This window comes from Pogoniulus pusillus, chromosome 24 (assembly GCF_015220805.1).
Source record: "Pogoniulus pusillus isolate bPogPus1 chromosome 24, bPogPus1.pri, whole genome shotgun sequence".
NCBI lineage: Eukaryota > Metazoa > Chordata > Aves > Piciformes > Lybiidae > Pogoniulus > Pogoniulus pusillus.
In genome coordinates, this window is record NC_087287.1 from 15,577,605 (window position 1) to 15,600,927 (window position 23,323).

The following is a 23,323-nucleotide window of genomic DNA, read 5'->3' on the forward strand; positions in this document are numbered from 1 at the left end:
AAGACTGAAATTGTTTGTCCTGAATATTCCACAAAGACTGAAAAATATTATGGAGAAGTGTTTAGTATTTTTTAACTCCCTGGGTTTAGCCTCATTTTTCTTATTGGATTCTTCTTCCTGTTCTTGTTATGCTGCCAGTTGGATTGCAAACTCCTGTGATTTCCTACTGCGTCTTAGAATATTAATTGGTGTTCTTGGAGACCATAGGGCTGAAATCAATGGATTGTATAAGAATGTTCTTTTTTTTTGTCTGAAACACACTTCTAGCTCTTGAAATTGTGACAAAAGTTAGAAACATGCAGAATGGATTTTAGAAAGTTCAGAAGAAAGCAAGCACATGAAAAGTCAAGTTATTGCTTCATATTAATGATTTTTTAATGCTTGAATTTGGGAATACTGTGGTAGGAAGTATACTCTTTAAAGTAACAAGTGTTTATACACACAAGAGCAGAAAAAAGTAGTATTTCTCTGTCTTAGGTGTTGTAATAAATCAAGAATTTGAAGAACTGCGAAAAGAATGAGTAAGCAACAGCTCATTAAGAGCAACTGCTGTATTTTAAAGAGGTTTGAGCCAGCCACACATGAGCTGTGACAGACCATTGTAAATAGAACACCACTACAAAGTTTTTTTGCATCATTTTTTGCCTCTACAAACACTTAAAGACACAGATTCCAGTTTATTCTGTCCTCATAACTGGGTTGAAGCATGGCATCATCTTTGTGTAACAGGGTGAGAAATGTATCTATGGGTTTTTTAAAGTACAGACAGAACAAGAAGTCAAAGTATGAAGCTTACTAAGTCTTGTTAATTTTCTATAAACTATAAGTTCTGCTGCAGGTAAGATCATAGCTTGTTTGTGAAGAGTCAAATTGAGGAAGAGTTTGGATTAAAAAGAGGAAAGTTAATGCTGATCTAGTTGGAGATGTCTCTGCTCATCGCACGAGCAGAGACCTTAGATGAGTTGACCTTTGAGGGTCCCTTCCATTCTAATGCAATCTTTGAAGCTGCGAATGTCTGAAAACCTTTAAACAAAAGGCAGCTGTTTAAGATGTTGCAAGGCAGGTGGATCTACAGTCAGGTGCTAAAACATATAGCACATCTTGGACTTATCTTGTAATACATTAAACAATAAGCACATAAAATACTATCTTCAAACTACTACACAAAAATCCACACTCCAAAAGCTCAAGAGATTTCTGACCCTCTGTATCTCTCACTAGGGTCATGAATCAGATTTCAGAGAAAACACAACTAAAACATCAAAAGACTAATTTGGCAGGTTAATGCTGCACATCTGCTGTTGTTACAGATATAATAGTTGGGACTGCTTCAAGGCAGCCCCTTCCCAGAATAATAAAAAAAAAAAAAATCAAAGAAAATCTCCTATGAGATTACAGAAAAAGAATGAAAATTTGCAGATTCTAAAGTGAAACCACTGAAATATGGCCACCTTGTAATTTAGGCAGGCTGCATTTTAATGAAGATAATCCCTGTCTGTTTGACACAATGTCCAAACCCTAAGTTACTGTAGCACTCAAATGTGAATATACTAAAGCAAATCAATTGGTCAGAACATAGGCTAGTTGTGTTCTACCCTAACTCTCTTCCTATTTTTAAATCATACATTTAAACCAGAAACTAACGTAGATGTTAGTGTTTAAACATGGTATTATCACTAACAGCTACACTGAAGAATTAATTTACTACCTTCTTAAAAAAACAAACCCAAACAACAACAACAAAAAATACAACAGAGGACCTGAAAATTAATCAGGTCAGAGTTGACAGGATGAGGAAATGCTTTCGCTATTTTATCAGCCACACCTGCGCACAGTGCCCTGAGCAGAGCACACAACTGAGCCAGTTGTTCCTAGCAGGTTCCACAAGCCACGGTGTGATCTCAGTTTCAAGTGCTCCTTCAACTACTACCCTTCAAGGAGAAAGAGTTCTACCTTTGTTCAAGTCTGAGCTCTGTTTTTTCCCCTTTTCCCCCACCTCCTTCTCCCTCTCTCCTCCTCTCCTTTTCTCTTCTCGTGTGGCAGAAAATTAATGCAAATTATTTTCTAGTAACAGTAGCTGAACTCAAGTCTTGTTAAACTTCAAACTGTCATTTTTTAGTTCTTCAGTGATAAACTTTGCACCTTTGAACTTTCAACGTATAACAATAACCTGTAAAATAATTTACTAGCCTAGAGAGAGAAATTCCTTCTGCTGAACACTAAATTTAAGGACACTTGCAGAATAGGATTGATATATATCATCATATGCTGAAAATCAGAATTTGATTAACCAGATGCTGTTATTTTCCTTTGTATCTCATGAATAGAAACTTCAGTATAAAAGCAATTCAAAACAATCATTTACTGGGAAATATGACATATGGCCTGCTAAACTGCTTTCCCACAGCAATAGCTGAAGATCATTACTCTTGGCATCATTTCCTGCGACAGTCACTGGGCTCATTAAAACTGACAGTATGTGACTGAGTCCATAAGGAGGATTATTTCTGCAGGTGTGTATTAAAAATGATGACTTTTGAGAATGGAGTAGGCAAAGAGAATTCTCTATCTACCTCTACCACTAAAACAGTATGGTAAAAAGAAGAGATGCATTTTCTCCTTTTTATTCATGATATGTATTTCCTTCTTGCTAATGTACAGTATTTAACTTGTTATCCTGGAGGACAGAAATACCCTGACGCAAACAGAAAGTTTCCATCCAGCAGGGGCCACTTGTTGCCCATATTTAGTTCCAATTCATTTAGGTGAAAACCATACCTTAATGCTCTCACAGGATGAGTTCATCTTCTGCAATAGTGGGTTGGAATAACCACAACCATGCTATGATGTGATAATGCTGCAATCTGAGCTTCTCCGGTGATGCTATAATAGTAAATGTAAACCAAACATTTGTGATGTGGCATCATAAGACAGGAAATGTTAAGGCAATTATAATGTGGCAATGATAATCTGATGTAGCAATAATACAATCACATTTGGTGAATGTTTGCATTTGAAAGCAGCTACGCTGTGATTAAGTTCTTGCCACACATCCCCTTTACACATCATCAGTGTTGCATGGATTATCTAAATTTAGACACGGTGCAGTAGGTGGCTTTACTGTATTCCCTCATTGGCCTTTTTCAGGTTGAATGAATACACTTCTGCTTACAACAGCACTGGTATTGAAACTAATGCTTTGGCAACATTCTGAAGGGTACCATGAGGCTCTTGTACATGGGCTCAAAACATGGTGCCTAATTCATCAGCTTCCTGACTCAATATTGTGTACAGGCACACACATATGCCATGTGCAGGATGGCCACAAGGCCAGGAATGTCAAATTCCCAACATGAGGAGCAACACTATGCTGCAGCTGAGGCAGCGGTGGGCTGACAGACAGACGCCATCACAACCTGGTGACGGCAATCCCACAGCTGGCAAAAGCGGAGGCATTGCTCATACCAGGAAGAAAAAGCCCGGCCACAAGGCACTCCAGCTGGCTGCGAGTAGGACCCATCTCAGTGAGGCGAGGCAGGGCTGCGGCTTCGAGCCGGGCTGGGCACTGATGCCGTATGCTCACCACTGCGTGAGGCGAGGCGAGGCCTAGGCACAGGATGCCACCTTGCGGCCTAGGACAACGACGTCACGGCTGCTCTGCTGACCTCAACCCCTCAAGGGGTGACGTCATGGCCAAGGCAGACGTCCCACGAATGACGCAGAAGCAGGGGCGAGCCCCAGCAGCAGCAAGGCACAGAGGGCGCTGCCGAGAGGGCGCTGCCGACAGCGCTGCCGCCACTGCGCCGCGGCGGGAACCGGCAGCCAGGGGGCACGAGCCCGCGCGGCACGAGCCAGCCCCCACATCCAGGCCCGCGCGGCCGCCACCGCCCCCAGGCCTCGCTACCGCGCACGCGCCCCTCCCGCGGCCCATCGGCTGCGTCCTCGGCCAGGGGGCGGGATCAAAGCTCCCAGGCGCCTTTGTGATTGGCTGTCACTGCAGGGGCGCCCGGGGATTAGCTCCCGCACAGGAGGGCGGGCGCTGCCCGAATGCTGGGCGGCTATTGGGCAGGGCGGCCTGGAAGCCGCTCACCCGTTGGCGGACGGGCGCGTCCGGTCCGGGGCCGAAGGAGGGAGCCATTGGCTGGAAAGTAGGTTAGTGGTGCGCCGTTGGGTGGCAAGCCAGGCGGAAAGTAGGTCAGGGACGGGGGCTGCCTGCGCCGGGCGCCGCTCCGGGCGTGCGGCGCCTTGCCGAGGGACGGCGACCCCCTCCCCCCCGGGGCGCGGCGGCGGTGGGGCGCGCGGAGCTCGCGGTGAGTGCGTGGCGGGTGCTGGGCGATCGCTGAGGCAGCGGTAACGGGCGGTGGGCTGCTGGGCGAGAGCGGCCCGCGGCTCCGGCTTGGGAGGCGGCGGCCCCTGAGAAGGCGTGGGGGGGGCCGGTGAGTGGCCATCCCGAGCTGCTGCCTTCCCGGAGCTACTGCCGCTGGCAGGCCGTATGAAGCTACCTGCCCCAGGAGGGGTTGAGGGCTGCGGCTTTCCCGGTGGGTGGAGGCTGGGCCAGGGGAGGAGGGGACAGGGGAACTCCCCGGCGTCAGTAGTGGGTTGTCCCTCTTGGAGCTAGGTCGGGACGGGGGTCACGGACGGAGCGGCCCCGGTACGGACCGTCTCGGCAGTGTGACAGAACCCGGAGGTGACAGGGCGGACGCGAGTCGCGGCCGATTGTAGCCCAACCCGGGCCCGCCGCCGGCACGGCATCTTCTCCGGACCCCGAGGGCAGAGCGGGGGCTGGAGTTCCGTGCATCCTCATCTCGGTGAAGGTGGAGAAAGGGGACAAACCCGGGGGTGCAGGAGCTCAGAGGAGGCAATGCTGGGCTTATTCCTCCTCCTGGGTTTGAGTTAGTCCCCAGGGGGTGTGGAGGCTAAGGTAAGTCACTGGACAGAAGTGTTGGTGCCCCGTCGCCTGCAGCAGGAATCCATTTCTGCAACCTCTGTCCAGTAGCTGACGAGTAAGTCGGGTGCCATGTGATATTAGGTGAGACCCGAAGCGTGTACGTGTTACACCCCAAAATAATGGTAGTGTTGGAAATGCCTTGGCTTGTATGGGACGGTGGCCAGTCCTAGCTGGGACAGCTAGAGCCAGGCTGCCAACCCCACGGCAGTGGGCTTCTTGGTTCCAAGCAGTGCAGCTCACTTACCCCCTGAATGTTTCATGGTGCACCCCGGGTCCCGAGGCAGTCCTGTCCGCCGGTGTTACTTCTCAGACCCATTCTGAGAGCGGTACGTGCGTGTTTGCTGTCAACAGAACAGATGTTTTCTTCACCACTGAATGCAGAACACTAGGAACATGGAAGGTGGCTTCCCAAGATCAGGATTTTGTGCTTAGGGAGGCAGGGGAATCAGTTTGCATTTTTAATTGCTGAGGTTTCTGTTACTCCAGTGCCTCAATTATAACAGTTTTGGAAGGATTTTAGTGCCTGAAAATAACGGTGCAGAAACAAGTGGGTGTGTTTCCTTGCTTTTGAAACAAACATGCTTGCAGCAATTTTTGTTTCTTAGTCTCCAAGGTAGGAAAGGTCAGCTGCAGAGAGCAATCATCTCTTTCATCTCTTTACAAAATTCATTTGGTCTTTAAGTAGATCGTTCTCCCCCCCCAGATTCTGATCCTTGGACATTCAAAATAAAATTATGATTTTGGTATTAAAGTACTTATCCTGCCTGTTTATGAATGGGAGTGACTGATAGTACAATGGCTGCAGCTAACTTTGGAAGGGAAGTTTGTTTAACTATTTATACTGGCTGACAGTTTCTGTACGTGGTGTTGCAGAAGGCTGAAGTTAAACTCTGCCCTTGAAAGAATGCTTTGTATCCTCTAGGAATATGTAAATGTATAAATAGCTATTTGAAGCATCAGAAACTGTAGACCTAACACCTGAATATTTTAAACTACATTTGTCTGTTAAGAGGAAGGTCTTTAATACTTCTGAGTTTTGTGGGTTCATATTTTCTCTTATGCCTACTTGTAAAAACAAAGTGTGTAAAATAACCCAATAAATAATTGTGGCTATAGAATAATGTGCTGCTTTATCCCATATCCTCTTCCATGCTTTGTATTTCTGTTGTCTGTGACAGTTGTGGTGTATGGTGCTGTGTAGACTCAAACTCTGTAAAAGAGGTGCATCAAGAGACTGTCTAGATGAGAAAGAAGTACCACAGAGAACCTAAGGATAGCTATTTTGTTTGGTTTGTTACAAGGTCCTTCAGGATAGACACAAATGTATCAGTAAACTAACTTAGCTGTCTTGGGGAGTCTATAAAGCCAAAGCTAAAGAATTAAGACCTGTTACCATGTCACTGTCACCACCTGCTGCCAGGAGACCACCTGTATTTGGGAACCATCCCTAAGGATGTATTAGGAAGATAGTATTTATACGGGGAATTTATTTGAGATGTTTCCTTTGGGGTTTTGTTTTGTTTTGTTTTCCTTCAAATACCTGCTCTTGGAGATTTTTTTGAGAAACCAGAAACAGGAACAAGGGAGCACTCACTGGATTTATGTGGCAGAGCTTCAAGTTAAGAGTTCATTAATGCTATCCAAGAGTGTGATGACAAAGCTGAGACCTAATGTGATAGCTGCAGCCTGTCTGCTGCAGATGAGTAAGACCATTTTTCAAAGTCAATTGATATCAAACACACTGGAAATGCCAAGAGATGTGTAGGTTAATTAGTTTAGATGAGCAGAGAAGCACTGTTTTCATGCTCAGATTCAATATTTTAAGCTGTTTCCAACACAGAGCCAGTGGTTTGTGCAGTTTTATTTGGACAGGAGGTACAGGAAAACCTGAAGGAGTGCACTGTTAAGTAAAACAAAGTGAATTTTCTGCATCCCTTAGTGTCTTTCTTTTTTAGTTCTATAACTTGTACGCTTGAAATTTTTAACCTTTGTTACCTGTTTTATACCTGACTCAGGCTTTGAAAGTGGGCAGAAAAGTAGTGGAGAGCAGTTACCTATTGGAAGGAACTCTGAAGTTAGTTGTCTTTAATAAGAGATATGTAAATGTGTATAATACACAAATGACTGCAAAGAGAAGCCCAGATTAATACACATTATTGACCTTGTGTAGCTCACTCGTTCTCAGTTAGTTTACAGAGTATAAAGAATGCTTAAGGTTTCTCTATTTAATACATTAAACATGGTTTGAAACTCATTTTTGGCCATCATTGTACCTCAGACTAAAATAATTGGCTTTGATAAATGTAGTAGTTGAGATAATACTGACTTGAACTCAGCATCAACTTTTGCACTTAGTTGTTGAAAGCTCTTCTTGATCGGTTCGTAGAAATTGCTTGAAGAATAAGTTGCTTTATGGCAGTTTTAAAAGCTGTGAAAGAGCTTTCAGACTTTCTAAGAGTTGCTGTAGATAAATTCTAGATAATGGTCTAAAGTAGAGCAGAGGTATAGCCTGCCTGTTGTGCATGAGTATAAATAAATGTATGTGTGTGGTAGTCTTGCATTGCGGTAGTAAATATGTTCCAGGTTGAGTTAGATCACATGCAAACTGATGACTTTTGCATACTCCAGTGGTGGTAGGAGAAAGTCAAAGCACTGAAACACAAATGAAATGATGCCCTTACAAAACAAGCATGCCTTTCATTTTTAAGAGTGTATTAAGCTATTTAGAAAGCTTATTGAGGTTGCTTGCTGTGTTTTTTTTTCTCTTTCTTTATTTTTTTCTTTTAAGTTCTTTCATTTTTTAAAAAGAGATCCCAGTTGTAATAATCCAGTTGTTTTTATCTATGTTTAATCACTATGAGTATTGTCAGAAAACTTGTGTACATTTAATAGAGCTGCATATCAAGGTGAATTGCTTGCTGGCATGAATTACATATTCCACTTGCCTTTTTTTCACCTCAGTTTGTTGAAAAAAACTGCAGTAAGGCTACTTACCAAGGCCCAGGCTTCATCTCCTTGGAAACCTGATCTTTCACCAGATGTTGAGAAATGTAATTTCTTTTTTAATCCATTCTGAAGAAGAACAGAGATCAAAACAGCATCTCCAGGCTTTCTTAGTCTGGAATGTTCATTATGTAAAAAACAAAGTCTGACATTTCATTCTCTGTCCCAAAGATGATTGGTAATTTCTGTTGCATTTGACATCACTTAGAAGTTACTCTGGCTTTTGCTAAAATTCCTGTACTGGTTGTATAGTTTTATTCCAGAAGTGGCTACTAATGTTTTCATGTGTACAGTGCAGGACTGGTTGTGTTCCCTGTGCCTTCCTTGTCTGCAAATATTCATCTTTCCTCTCTGTGTTCAGGTCATCTTTTCTCCTTTGCAGCTGCAAAAAAATCTTAGCCAAGGCATACAGAATTTGTAACCTTTTCAATCTCCTGCCATTTGAGAAGCTGTTACTCAATGTCTCCAATGTCAGACGCACTTGCAGGTCAGCTGCTGGTGTCCGAACAGCTTGTGATGCGGAGCTGAAGCTATGCTGTAGTTTAGTAGGTTGGTCTTGTGTAGGAATGGTGCCAGTAGGCTACTTACAGAGCAAGGATTTTAGAATGGTGAAACAAGAAACCACATTTCTTGTGGTCTAAGGTGTTGATGTTCTCTTCTAACTTTAAAAAAAAAAACATTCATGTGAATATAAGCAGCTGAGGAAGACTGTTGTAGCTTTCATGTTTGTTCTGACAGTATTAGTAACCTCTGTTTTCCCACAGGTAGAAGGTAATTCAGTGGCACTTTGTGTAAAGGAAGCAGAAAACTTATTGCTAGGCCCTTAATGATGGCATGATGGAAATCCATCTTGGGAAGTGCAGTTGTTGTAGTTCTGAGAATACACAACTAAGTGGTGCATGTTTTTCAGAGATAAATTCTGGGGTCCAGAATACATGGCCAAAAAATTAGGTGGTAGCCTTATATTAAAATGTGCTTACTGATGTTGTCTTGGCTATGTTTGGTTTTCCAGTTTGCAGTTCCAGACTAGAATACACACCTACATGGTATGTATTGGTGTGTCTCTCAAATCCATTTAATATGAAGGCATTTTATAATAAGTCTATATGCAGGCATTTACCTTAATTTCTTTCTGTGTCAGCTAAAAGTAAGTGAATGGAATACATGTGTTTTAAAGATTGGATGTGTTCTTTATACAAGACTGCACAGAAAACTCTAGTTAGGCTTACCTGCTTGGGATTGATGTAGACTTTTGAGGGGGAATTAAAGAAGACTGCCAGAGAACTGAGAAATGGTTAATTGCTCTTGATGTGAGGAGTTTTACCTTGGAAATTTCCTTAAAGTGGTTTTGCCTTTTCTAGTTTTTCTAGCAAAAAAGGGATAGGAACAGAAAGACTTTAATAGAAATTGTTAAATAATGTTATACTGCAAAATATTAATGGAGCGAAGTGAGAAGAAAAAAGCTAGTTCCTAGTGGAAAAAAAAAAACCCAAACCCAAGCAAACAACAAAACAGAAGAAAAAAAACCCAACAAACTATTATGTATTTTAACCTTTTTTGAATAATGGTTTTTTTTTGTTCTGTCTTAAAATAGGTTTAGAGTTTCCTTGAACTGGTTTGATTTTGACTTGTTATAAATAGATTTCTTTTTCTTATCTATGTCTTCTTCTAGGAGTGTTATAAAATTTAGGACTTCTGTTTTTAGGAAGCAAAAGTGTATATTAAAAAGTAGTAAAACTTCTGTCCTTCATGTTGTATGTGTGCATTGTGATTGCATTGAGTGTGACGTCAAAATGGGCTTGCTTTGGGTATTTTTATCCTTCACTCAAGGACCTCAGATAACTCTGACTCCTCCTCATTTTGGTCTTTATGCTGTAGTTTGGCTAGCATCATACTAGTTTTTGTGCTCAGCATTTTGTTCTGTAGTGACACATGAGTCCTTTGCAATATCAGTTGACAGTTGGCTGAATCTGGACAGTAGTTTTGATAATTTGAATTGGATTGCTATGGATAATGTAGCCTCCATCAACTCTCCTGCTCCTTCCTGGCCAACCATTTCCACCCATGTATATGCTCTCTCTGATCAGTGGTGATACATGTTTGGGCAAAAGCACTGAACTGAGGCATCTGCTGTAGCTCAAGGACAAGTTTTTTGTTTTTTTTCCTGCAGAGACTGATTTGAGATTACTCAGTTCACTGGTACAACTTGTGGCTTTGTAGGTTAGGAAACAGCACAGCTCATGAAATGAGTCGTCCTGAGGGAGAGGTAGATAAGACACTAAGTGTGAAGAGTGCTGTTTTAAATATGATATGTTGCAACCTTGACTTGGAAGGAGAGAGTTCATGGCAGAATAACATTGGTTTAAGCTGTGTTGGGTCACTTCTTTCATTAAATACACATAAAAATTCGATTAAAAATCTGATGTTGATACTGATGCCCAGAAGCCAGAAAAATAAGCAACTTTTACTTCCATCTCTGGGGCTCTACACTTGAGCTTTTCACTATTTATTGTGCCATTGAATAACATTTATGTTTCATATCAAGACAGAGTAACTCAGCTAGACCTCTGACTCTCTTCCCTTTTCCCTTGCTGGCCCATGTGCTTCTGGGATTCCAGATAAACAAATATAGAACAGTTTCAGATAGGCAAATCTCTCAGGAGCTCGTTCACCGCAATCACCTGACTCTACTGGAGCAGAACACTTACATGTCCAAGTTGTTGTCAGACTGATAATTTATCTAAAATTGTCAGAGACCCAGCAATGTCTCCAGTTGGGCTTGCCAGGAAATCTGGAGGAAATGGAATATAGGAAGGAGACTGAAAGGAAGACGGTTTTATTTTTCCACCAAGACAACATTAATTGCATACACCTCTGCTGCCTTTTGGGGAAGGGAACTGTCTGAGAAGCTGCAAAACAAAGCAACAATTCCAGAGTTTTTTCACTTGCAATCCTTCTTTTTAACTGATTCTCTTACTTGGCGAAGATCTCATGTTGCAGTCTGTCTACATGCACTGTTTTCTGGAAGCAGAACTCTCTAAAACCTACTCGGAGAAATATTGGCACTTCAGTGTGTTCTTGGTCTTTCTTGATCTTGAAAGGCTATTTCTCATCAAATAGCCATTGAGGGGAGCTCTCCTTGTTTACAGTGTCAAAAGTCTGTGTTCTGTATGACTGTGATGTGCATTTTAAAAATAGATTTGCTAATACTTTGGAACTTAATTTGGAATATAAATGCAAAGAAGGAAAAGCCTTAAGTCAGCAGATAACAGGAGAATCTTTTACCTTCTACTCCAAATGAATTAATGGTTTAGGTCTTTTGTTTGGTTTTTCAGAAATAAACAGGGCCAAAAAAATCCTCCATGGATAAAAAATACTCCTGGTGAGGAAAAAGTCCCTGTTGGTATCTCGTTAAGACCTAGGTAGCACTGCAGCATATTGACAATCTTTTGTCTGTAGGCAAACTGATTTTTATTACTCTACCAGCAACCTTACAAGAGTTTTGAGGTTCCTTTAAATGCTTAAGTTAGTCTAGGAGAGTTCCAGATGCTTTTCAGGCAAAGTTAATGTGCCTCTTAGATTTGCTCAGACAAGTAGTTCAGCTTCCATGGGTTCATTCATGGTGTGCTGTATAACTTGTGTAATCTACTTCCTTTGGCACAGCTTTCAGAAGCATACTTCTTATGTTTTAAAACAGATATTTTGACTTGTCCTCTAGTTTGAGGGCATTTCTGTGGCTTGCTGTTTGCCTGTAGCCCTAAACATTTTGGAAAGATGACATCCTTTGACAAACCTGGAAAAGTACTGATTTGTTATTCATCAATAAGACCTTCTCAGTTTTTCTGCTGACGTTTGGTGAGTTCTGGAAGCTGGGTAACTGGTCTCTGACTTACTTAGACACCAAACTCAACATTGTTATTTTTTTGCACCCTTAAAGTTGACTGTATGAGGCTTTTTGTTCTCATGATGTCTCAGTTCTGTGAGCACTTTGTTTGCTTTTTTGTGTGTGTTGTGGTGATGGTGATGTTTTGGAATGATTCTGTGTTGGCAACCAGGTCACAGAATAACACTGGTGTAACCTCTGAGGTTTGTCTGTAGGAGTGGCTGGTGAGTGGAATTCAGAGACTTTAGGAAGCAGGAAAAGAAACTTTCCTGGCCTACTAATACCTGGAGGAATCTTGATGGACTAGCAGGTTTCTCCTTAAAGAACAAACAATAGGAATAAATACAGTTAACTCTTGCCCTTTCTAATAAACCTAATTGCATGTTGTAATGAAGTACTATAGTTTTCTACCTTCAAAGACCACACAGCGTATCCTCTTTAACTCCTCCCTATGATGTAATTTGGCTGTGTCCTTGTTTGGTATGTAAGTGTCTCTTCAGTCATTCTTTATGGTGCAGTTCTGTATTTTCCATGCATCCTTCCAAAAGTGCACTCATCAGAATGATTTCCACATGTGAGCTAATCATTGTCTTCCACTCGTAAGAGGGGCGGTCAGTTGGTTCCTGCTGGCTTCCTGTATCCTTGTGTTCTGCTTATCATCATAGTTTTCACATTCTTACTAGTCAGTCTGTAGACAGCAGTCATCCCAGTGTCATTTTGCTGTCTTGATGCACTATGCTAATACAGAACAATGTTTCCTAAGTCCAGCTTGCCTAGATGGTGAGTAGCATTTGTACAGGTTATTTCTTGACTCTGTTCCTGTGCATTGGACATTGATTTAACTTGGGTGTTGATAAAAGAACCTTCTATAAAAGGAGTAAGTTTATTCTAAGTGGCAGCTTGGCAACAAAATAAATACCATTTTGTAGAGTTATTCTTGCTGTAATATCCCTGCAGAAGTTAACCTCTGTGTACTTGTGCTCAGGTGTGTGTTTGCTAGGTAAATTATATATACACGTATTGTTGACATCCTCCTCTCTCCCCCTCCTTTGTACAATACTGGTACTTGTGTTGCTCTCTAAATCACCTTACTGTGATCTACTCAGACTTGGAGCTTTTTAAAAAAATATTTTTTGGCAGGATTAGTTTCATCTATTTTGGATTTCTGAGCAGCTCACTCTGAGGTTAGCTTAATGCCAGTACTGTAAGGGAGTGCACAGCTGAGAGATGAAGCTAGGAGGCTAGTAAGTCTTGCAGACACACTTAATTACAAAGGCATAAATGTTTAGAGTTCTCATCGAATAAAAAAGTAAGGATTCTGTCACATGAATCTCCCAAGGAAGGGTCTATGCTGCCTTGTAAAGTCCACATAGCCCCAAATTAAATCAACTAGCTAACCAATTCATGCACTTCTCTGATCTAAGCAAGAATTAGTCAGAAGCATTGTTTCTGGCAATTTCTACTTGGCTTTGTCCCTGATGTTATGCTAGTCTGGATTTGTATCAATTATACAGTGGCAAAAGAGACTCCTACTGGTGAGAGAGCCACCTAGTGCAGGTTGGTCTGTTTAGTTATCACTCCAGTGGTCTATGTTGCTTGGTAAGATCTCACATAAGAAATGCACTGCCAAACAGTTGTGCATCTATATCAGACTTAAGAGATGAAGATTTGAAGTGGCTGAGAATGGGAGGGCCTTATTGACTGGGAGTTCCTAGAGTAGTGTTACCGAGAGATGAAGAAATTGATTTTTGGCTTGGTAAACAATGATATCAAGCTGGATTCAAAGGTGGTTTGATCTATGTTTCACTCTCCTGGACTTCTTTAAATGTTTATACAAAAGTGAAAAGAGTTCAAGGAATAAACTGTGTTTTGCAAACATAACCTTACAGCATGAGGTCAAAGAACTTCAACTAGACTTAATTAGAGGGGGGAAAGGCAATTCAGTGGATGCACCCTTCAGTTAATGACCTGATCAGAGTACATGGTAGAAGAAAACAAAATGAGAAAAAGTAGCTGGCAGGTGACCTACTCAAATTCCTGTTAGGAAAGTTGGAAGTTTTGAACAATAGGAACTAGGCATTGGAACAAAAAGATAGGAGGAAAGTTATAGATCCTTGCAACGTACCAGTTCACCTGGGATATCTTTCTACAATAAACTTTGGCCTAAATTGCAGCATATCAGGTACTTGAATAAAGTAGTAGATGAGGTTGCCTCCTATTGCAAAGGAGATCAGAGAAGTGATCATCCAAGGGAACGAATCTGAATGAATCTGGTGTTGGTATTAAGATAAAACATACTTATCTTTATGCTACTCTGTGCTTGAGTAGGAGGAAGTTAAAGGACATACAGCCTTAACCAGTCTCTGAAGGAGAGGGAGGGCCAGAAAGACCTGTAACAGAGCATAGGACCATCAGTAATGACTCTTTTGCAACCTTTCTTTGAAACAACTTAAAAGGTTAAAAATACTACTGGGGACTCTCATACTGTTACTCAGTATAAGGCACAGGTAAAATGCAATACCCAAGAGTTTTGTTCAGCAATATTTAGAAGCAGAGCAAACCTCGCCTTTGGGCTATACTCTTACTAATTAAAGGGAGCAAATGACAACATTTATTTATTTTTAAATAAGAATATAAAATTTTAGTATCAATGATTTATATATTAAAAAAACATTGGTACTTGGTGGAGGCAAAAGTGGGACAGAAACTTTAGGAGCTGATACAATCAGGAAAACAAAGATGCAGTGATTTAACGTGAAGATAATGAAAGGACATTTATAGTTGTAAGTTCAGGTAAATATTTCCTGTGTAGTCAGTTACCTGAGAATTTATGGACTATAAACTTAAGCTTATACCTCTAGGAACAGAAAATAAATTCAGTTTGTATGGAAGAAGAGGCACAACCCTTAAAGACTGCTGAAAAGGGTTTAGTAGGTATCCTTTAAAAAAACATGTTTTAGTTGAGCTCCAGATGTGTGACTGAAGCAAAAAACACATAGCAAAAGAAAAAACCAAACCCAACCCCTCGAAAAACTCTATTGAAGTTAGGGCAAAATGGCAGATGAGAGTCTAGATCATATTCTGAAGTGAGCATTGCAGAAAAATAAGACTCTGAAAACCACCAGAAATACTTATATCTAGTGACAAGTGTATGATCCCCTGAAATATGTGATTCTTTTCCAGTCCATTCTAAGCATGTTTGTCTGGTTGGAATTTTCCCCATGGTTACCATAGATACTTTTGCTACTTTGGCTCCTTTGGCCTCCATAGATGAGCATTGTGAGCACTACTTGATGATTTAATTTTAACTTCCTACTGTAGGTAAGACTTAGAGCAGAGAACTGTGTGTATATACTGGAATGCTTAGTAACGTGAAGCATGGGACTGCTGTGAGTGTTTGTTCTGGGTGGTTTGTGCCTGCACTCCTTACGTGTTTCTCTGCTCAGTGCTGTTGTTTCTTGGTGCTGCATAGGAACTTAGTTGTTAGCTGGGTTTGAAATTCCACTTATGAAAGCAGATACTTAACATACAAATTTTGTTTCCTATAGTAGCCTAATTTACATTTGCCTTGATAAATAAACTCGGTGTAATGTCTACTCTTTCACTTGGTGTTGAGTGATGTTATGGTCATAGCTGTAAGTTAGCTAATTTAGACCACAGGTAAGCTAGAAAGGGTTTTTTAAAAGGATGTTGTATACTTTACACCTTAATTATGGATGTTCCATGTATGCTGTAGTTGTATGTAGAAGTTTTCTTTGAATATTTACAAATAGAGATAAAGTTCTTTTGCTACTAATGAAAGAAGGGAAGAGTGACCATTGCATGCCACAAAAAAGACCCAATTCCTGTAGAGTCCTGCCTCAAGCAGTGGCTGTGGGTGACTGCCTGGTGAAGACTAAGATTAGTGCAAGCATGTGTGCTCTAATACTGGCCCACAGTTACCTTCAGCTTTGGGGACTTAACAAGCCAGATGTGGTGGTAACCGTCAGAAGAATTCCTTTCCATGAATTGGTCCTGCCTCTCTTTGGAAACCACATGAACTCTGCTGCTTGTCAGAGACTTTCCATAGCATGCCTATGTCCTGCATAGAGAGCTCTGTTGTTTTGTGTTTCAGATAAGCTGTCTTTGTGTGGCATTTGGTGATTTTGTGGATCTTGACCTTGTTAGTTTTCTAAGCTGAAGAATACTGGCTTACTTGATTGTTCCTCGTGCAGAACTCATTGACTGTCTTGTTCCAGTGAGTGAAAGTAGAAAGTTTTCCATTTTCCAATAAATCTGCTTGCTGTGGATTTGGGTGATGTCCAAGTCATCCTCCGTACTATTCAGGAGCTGTAAATAATTATGAGCATTTGTTAGCGGTAACTAAGGGACTGTATTATTAATATTTGTGGAAATAAGATCATCTAAACCCACTTAAACTTTTTTGTGGAGGAATGTGAACTGTCTAGTGGTCCTTCCTAGGCCCTTTGGGATCAGACTGCGTAGGTCGTGGAATGTTCTCTTTTGGAATAAAACAATGGGTTGGAAAAACTTCTGTTTGCAACTCTTAGTCAGATGTCCCTTTGCTCTGTGTTATATCCCCTCGTCATTTGGAGGGGGTTGTTGCATGGGTGGCTCTCTGATGCAAGAAAAAGCAATCATTAACAAAAATAAACTCAACAGCCTTCATTTTGACCAAAAGCTCTTTTGTGTTGTGTGTGTGGCTGTGCTTTGTTGTTTTGGTTTGTTTTTTTCCCAGGAAGTTATCTTTCCCTTTGGTGTTGGCAGGATTTTTTATGGGGCTGGGAGGATTTATTGTGTGTGTGTGTATGTGTATGACACCCTGTTCTTCTCCACTTGCTGTATTTTCTTTTTTGTAGCAGTTAAGATGTCTGCACAGCATAAGGGCCCTGTTAAATGAATTGTTGGTGTTCCCTGATGGTTTCTCTGCCTTTAATAAAGGCTGTCATAATTTCATAATGAGATTCTTGTTCTAAAAACAACAGCAATTTAAAAACACTTTAAAAGTATGCCTTCAGTCTTGACTGTTGATTTAGATGAGATTAGATGTAAAAGCCTGTCTGTAAAAATGCAAGTCTGAGATTTGTATACAGATGCATCTCTGGGCAATGAATGTCACAGGTTTGGTGGTTCCAAGTATCAGCATTGATGTACAAAACAGGAATGTTTTATCAGTCGTTTCTGTAAAGACCTTTCCTACTGCTGTAGGCCTTTCTCAAGAAAATAAAGCTTATACTCCCACTGAAGCAATGAATACAGAGAGGATAGGAATAGTCCTCTGCTGGGCTTGTCTATTCATAACTTGTCATTCACAAAAGAACAAACTCCTGAGCAGAGAAAATGTCAGAGCAGATGTGGATCAGTAGGAAGGTTTTAGCACACCTTGCCTTGCTCAAACTATGCAGGGATTCGCATGTTGCAAACAAAACCTAATGGAGTGCTGTGAATAAGCTGGAAGTGCAGCTCAAGCATTTAAGAGGGATATTTTAACCACTTCATGCTGTTGAAAGGGATAGTTCTGCCTCTCTTTGGCATGTCTCACCTCCTTGCTTGGCTGTCATCTGACCTTTCAGTGAGATGGTTGAGCTTGCTAACCACCCAGAATAACTGCTTTCTGTCAAGGTTTTGTTCAGCCTGATGAGCAGATTGGTTTAAAACACAGTACAGGTAAGCTTTGGGGACTGCATAAAGTCTTTGCTGGAGTGCTGCAAGAGAAATTTGGGGGAAGAGTGACAAGGAAGAGAAAAAGGGAATAAAGCCATCCCTTTGACGGCACTAAGGTGTTCTATCAGCTGTTCTGTGGAACTTGGCTGTGAGCATCTCATGTTTACCCTGAGCTAGACAAATATGGCTTTCCAAGCCATGTACCTGTTACTGAAGTACTTGCCACTCTGAACATGAGTGTAAAAGACAAGAAATACTCTATGGTTTCTCTGCAAAGTATCACATGATTTGCTTCACCACATCTTACTATGAATGCCCACAAAGTCCCTTCAGGACTTAACCTGTTACAACGTGGTCTTGCCCATGGTTGCAGCCTCTCTGGGATGTGCCTGCTCTTCTCATGGGCTTATCCATGGCCATGGATGCTTTGGGGTGTCATGCTCCTGTATGTACTCATGCATAGGTCATAGTCCCTTTGATGTGAGATCACACTGAAATTCCAGTCTGACCAGTACCACAGGACAGAAATAGCATCAATGCTACTGCCATCTGCCAGCTCATGACCATGGCCATTGACATTCATTAAATTATTCTCAGGCACAACAGAGTAAGATGATCAGCAGCACATCAAGCAGTGAAAGCAAAAAGCAGCCACTAATGAGAACTAGTCTCTAATGTACAATATGGCAAGCAAGTCCCATGGCAAGCACAAGAGTCTGTCAATTAATAGCTAAACAGCAGTAAGAGCTATAAATTCAAACTAGTACATTCCAATCAACTTGCCATTGTCTCAAAACCTTTGAGCCCCATGTTAGGCATCAGCAAGGACTGTTGTGGTTTAACACCAGCCAACAAGTTAGCCCTATGCAGCTGCTCTTTCACTTCTCCTGCAGTGGGATGGAGAAAAACACTGGAAGAGTAGAAGTGGAAAAAATGTTCTGAGTTGAGATAAAGAAAATGTAATAGGTAATGTAAAAACTGTGTGCACAAACAAAGCCAAACAAGGAATTCATTCACTGCTTCCCACCAACAAGCAGGTACTCGGCCACCCCCGGGGGAGCCAGGCTCTGTCACACGTCACTGGTGACTTGGGAAGGCAAACGCCATCACTCCAGGTGTCCCCCTCCTTTCTGCCCTCAGCTTTATCTGCTGAGTGTGGTATCATATGGTATGGAGTATCCCCTTGGCCAGTTGGAGTCATTTGTCCCAGCTGTGTTTACCTATGCACCCATCCTGCTGATGGGTTTTCCTGAGATCACCTGATGTGTATGTTGATCCTGGGCCAGCCAGTCTCAATGCAGAGAGCTGAAATGACAAACTGGTAGACCAGAAGGTGATGACAGCCACAGAGTGGACCAATGACCAAGATCTGCAGAGCTGATGGCTATTTCTTGAGGAGTTTGTGCATGGTACAATTCCACTTTCCCACAGCCTAATCTATATTAAGCCCACTGCTGAATCATAGAATCAACCAGGTTGGAAGAGACCTCCAAGATCATCCAGTCCAACCTAGCACCCAGCCTTATACAACTAACCAGACCATGGCACTAAGTGCCCCATCCAGGCTTTTCTTGAACACCTCCAGGGGTGGTGACTCCACCACCAACCTGGGCAGCCCATCCCAATGCCAATCACTCTCTCTGTGAAGAACTTCCTCCTAACATCCAGCCTAGACCTCCCCCGGCACAACTTGAGACTGTGTCCCCTTGTTCTGTTGCTGCTTGCCTGTCAGAAGAGGCCACCTCCCCACCTGGCTACAGCCTCCCTTCAGGTAGTTGTAGACAGCAATGAGGTCCCACCTGAGCCTCCTCTTCTCCAGGCTGAACACCCCCAGCTCCCTCAGCCTCACCTTATAGGGCTGTGGTCCAGGCCCCTCACCAGCTTTGTCACCCTTCTCTGGACATGTTCCAGCACCTCAACATCTCTCTTAAATTGAGGACCCCAGAACTGGACACAGTAGTCAAGGTGTGGCCTGACCAGTGCTGAGTACAGAGGCAGAATAACCTCCCTTGTCCTGCTGGCCACACTGTTCCTGATCCAGGCTAAGATGCCACTGGCTCTCTTGGCCACCTGGGCACACTGCTGGCTCATCTTCAGCTACTATCTACCAGCACCCCCAGGTCCTTTTTTGCCTGGCTGCTCTCCAGCCACTCTGTCCCCAGCCTCTAGTGCTGCTTGGGGTTGTTGTGGCCAAAGTGTAGAACCCTGCACTTGGCCTTGTTAAATCTCATCCCACTGGCCTCTGCCTATCCATCCAGCCTGTCAGGGTCCCTCTGCAGGGCTCTCCTACCTTCCAACAGATCAACACCTGCTCCTAGCTTGGTGTCATCTGCAGACTTATGATGCTGGACTCAATCCCTTGGTCTGGATTGTCAGTAAAGATATTGAACAGGACTGGGTCCAGCACTGATCCTGGGAGAACACCACTAGTGACTGGCTGCCAACTGGATGTGGCACCATTCACCACCACTCTCTGGTGCTTTTCTCCCAGTTGCCTTTCTCATCTGCTTCCAGGATACAGCACTTAGTTATTTTTTTCTCCTATTCTTCTCACATAGTTCATGGTACAACATCTTGCTTATGAGGAGAAACTGAGGGATCTGGGGCTCTTTAGCTTGGAGAAGAGGAGACAGAGAAGTGACCTCATTAATGTTTATAAATATGTAAAGGGTGAGTGCCGGGAGGCTGGAGCCAGGCTCTACTCAGTGATGCCCAATGACAGGATTAGGGGCAATGGGTGGAAGTTAGAATCATAGAATCAGTCAGGGTTGGAAAGGACCACAAGGATCATCTAGTTCCAACCTCCCTGCCATGGGCAGGGACACCCTACCCTAGATCAGACTGGCCAGAACCTCATCCAGCCTGGCCTTAAGCACATTCAAGGATGGGGCCTCAACCACCTCCCTGGGCAACCCATTCCAGTCTCTCACCACTCTCATGGTGCAGAACTTCCTTCTCATGTCCAGTCTGAATCTACCCACCTCTGGCTCTCCTCCATTCCCCCTGGTCCTGTCACTACCTGAATTTGAGACATAAGAAGTGTCATGTAAACGTGAAGAGGAATTTTTTCCCTGTGAGGGTGACAGAACACTGGAACAGGCTGCCCAGGGGAGTTGTGCAGTCTTCCTCTCTGGAGATATTTAAAGCCTGCCTGGGCATGTTCCTGTGTGATCTGGTATAGGTGATCCTACTCTGGCAGGGAGGTTGGACTGGATGATCTTTTGAGGTCCCTTCCAGCCCCTGACGTTCTGTGATCTCTTATCATACTCCAAGGCCCCACACAGACATGAAGGCCATTAGCTAATCCCTGGATTCTCACACTCCTCACCGGTGGGGTGCTGTGAGGAGCAGAAAATTACTCTGTGTAAGCACTGCTCAGCCATGACCAAACCATCCCTGAATTACGAACAGTTTTCAGCACAAATCAAAACCATTGCCCCATACTAGCTACTACTAAGGAAACCAACTCTACACCAGCTAAACCCAGCTCATTCACTTTGCAAAGAGTTTGCAGTTCATCCAAGAGAGTAGGAACCGTAAAAGGCAGCCAGTGCTGCAGCAGAAGCAGCCAAGAGTATGCCGCTTATGCATTCAGTATGTGGTATGATGACACATCTAACTTTACTTTTAATGTCCTGTTAAAAGACTTCTCTTAATTGTTGTTTTGGTTTTACAGTCGTGTAAAACTGGTGAAAGTGTGAAGTGAGGCTGGAAGAAGCTGTCCCATAGAAGTGCTAAGCGCTGCTGTTGGGCACCGAATGGGTCAGCCTTCGGTTATAGCAATTCTGCTCCTGACACACCGTGTCAGTGTCGGTGCTGGCCCTAGGTGGGTGTTGGGAGCCTGCCCTACTTCCCAGTGTTCGCCGTTGCTGTGGATCCAAACTACTTTATGCGAGCCTCTCTGAAAAGCAGAGTATTGGATAATGCCCCAGTGTGAGCTGTCATAACTCTGAAGTGCTGCCTTTCTCAGCAGCAGCAGCAGCTCGCTCATTTGAAAACAGGATTTGGGGAGTGGGGGAGGTTATTATTTCTGAGACATTGAGCAAGACTGAAAATAGTATCTGTAGCTTTTTTTGATGTTCACGTCTTTGCATGCTTTATAGAGAACGTGCAAGTGCTAAATTGTTGCAGCATCTCAGTTTTCACTTGTTAAATTTGGATTTAACTAGCAAACAGTGTGATTTCAGGAAACCAAATTGCTGAGTGTATTCACATTAGTGTTTAGTGCTCCACATATATCAAAGGGACTCCGGGTGCAGAGACAGATAGCTGAGGCTGTTTGCAAGAGTGTATGGGCTGCTCGGGGAGGTGGTGGAGTCGCTGTCCCTGGGGCACTTCAAGGCAAGGTTGGACGTGGCACTTGGTGCCATGGTCTAGCCTTGAGCTCTGTGGTAAAGGGTTGGACTTGATGATCTGTGAGGTCTCTTCCAACCCTGATGATACTGTGATACTGTGATGTGTGGAGGGGTTATCTTCTTAAACCTGGAAATTGGGGAGTAACTGAGTTGTAAATGTCTGCTTTTCTACACATGCTGTAACACAGAACAGTAGCTATGCCATCACTCTATGCTCTGCAAGTGTTTCTTAGCAGGCTACCTACTCATCTACTTAACAAAAAGCTGTGACGCCTTCCTATCCAAAAAACAGTGGTGTAGTGGGAGAAAAAAGTTAACTTGAGCCTCTAGTGTAGTACCGAGGTAGACTGAAGGAATCAAAGAAGTGTAGATTCAGCCAGGTTGGAAGAGACCTCCGAGATCATCCAGTCCCACTCATCACCCAGCCCTATCCAATCAACTAGACCATGGCACTGAGTGCCTCATCTTTTCTTGAGCACCTCCAGGGACAGTGACTCCTCCACCTCACTGGGCAGCCCATTGCAGTAGCAAATACTGGGAAGAAGTACTGGTGCTCAAATAGATGGAGTGATAGGACTAGGGGGAATGGAGGGAAGCTGGAGATGGGTACGTTCAGACTGGATATGAGGAGGAAGTTCTGCACCATGGGAGTGGAATGGGTTGCCCAGGGAGGTGGCTGAGACCCCGTCCCTGGAGGTGTTTAAGACCAGGCTGGCTGGGGCTGTGGCCAGCCTGATCTAGGGTAGGGTGTCCCTGCCCATGGCAGGGGGGTTGGAGCTAGATGATCCTTGTGGTCCCTTCCAACCCTGACTGATTCTATGATTCCATGATTCTGTGACAGCTGATTCTGTCTAAAGTTAAAAGGAGCTTTTAAGAAACCAGTGGAAAAAATGGAAGGTGTTGTAGATATGTGTGTGAGACAACAAAGAGGTGACTTGAGTGAGGAATGGCCCAACTTCGTTCTATAGAGGCTGCGAATATCTTGCTTTTCACTAGGCCTACTTTAGGATCAAAGGGAACCTGACAGCCTGTCAAGTGTTCTTTATTAGACTGGCAGAATGCTCAGAGCAGGGACAGCTTCCTCCAGCCAGAGATGGAATTTAGCAGGACAGTGCCAGATGTGCTTGGGTTGTCGTACTGTGACTGTAAACCAGAATCCACTGTGTGCATATGTTTATCAGTGTTTGAACCAGGTAATTCAACCCAAAGGGAAGTGCAGGAAACTAGGTTTGTCACCTCAATAAATGCACTTCAGAGGCTGAAAAAAGTGTGTAATGGTTCAGCCTATTCAACTGGAAAATTGCTAACATACCTGAATGCATAACATTTAAAAGGCAAGTGAGAAAGTATTACATGTAGTATTAGTCATGGCAGAGCTCAAACATGTCTGGCTTTGATGCCTACTATGCTCCAGTATGAGGAGGGAAGAAAACCTAGCAAAGGCAGAGAAAGATTTGGTGACTGGAAGCT

General features: G+C 43.0%; 1 protein-coding gene and 1 long non-coding RNA gene across 2 annotated transcripts in view; one reads left to right on the top strand and one right to left on the bottom strand.

Moving 5' to 3' along the window:
* Positions 1-2,449: 2,449 nt before the first annotated feature.
* Positions 2,450-3,890, bottom strand: LOC135186216 (uncharacterized). The gene is made up of 2 exons (XR_010306768.1): positions 3,584-3,890; positions 2,450-2,883 (listed from the first exon to the last, which is right to left on the bottom strand). It is a non-coding gene; the product is annotated as an uncharacterized LOC135186216 (long non-coding RNA).
* A 289-nt stretch (positions 3,891-4,179) lies between these two features.
* The window catches only part of BMAL1 (basic helix-loop-helix ARNT like 1), a 50,757-nt gene continuing 31,613 nt past the window's right edge, over positions 4,180-23,323 (top strand). The window contains exon 1 of the mRNA XM_064163778.1: positions 4,180-4,310. The gene's annotated coding sequence lies outside the window, so the exon portion shown is untranslated. The remainder of the gene's footprint in view (positions 4,311-23,323) is intronic.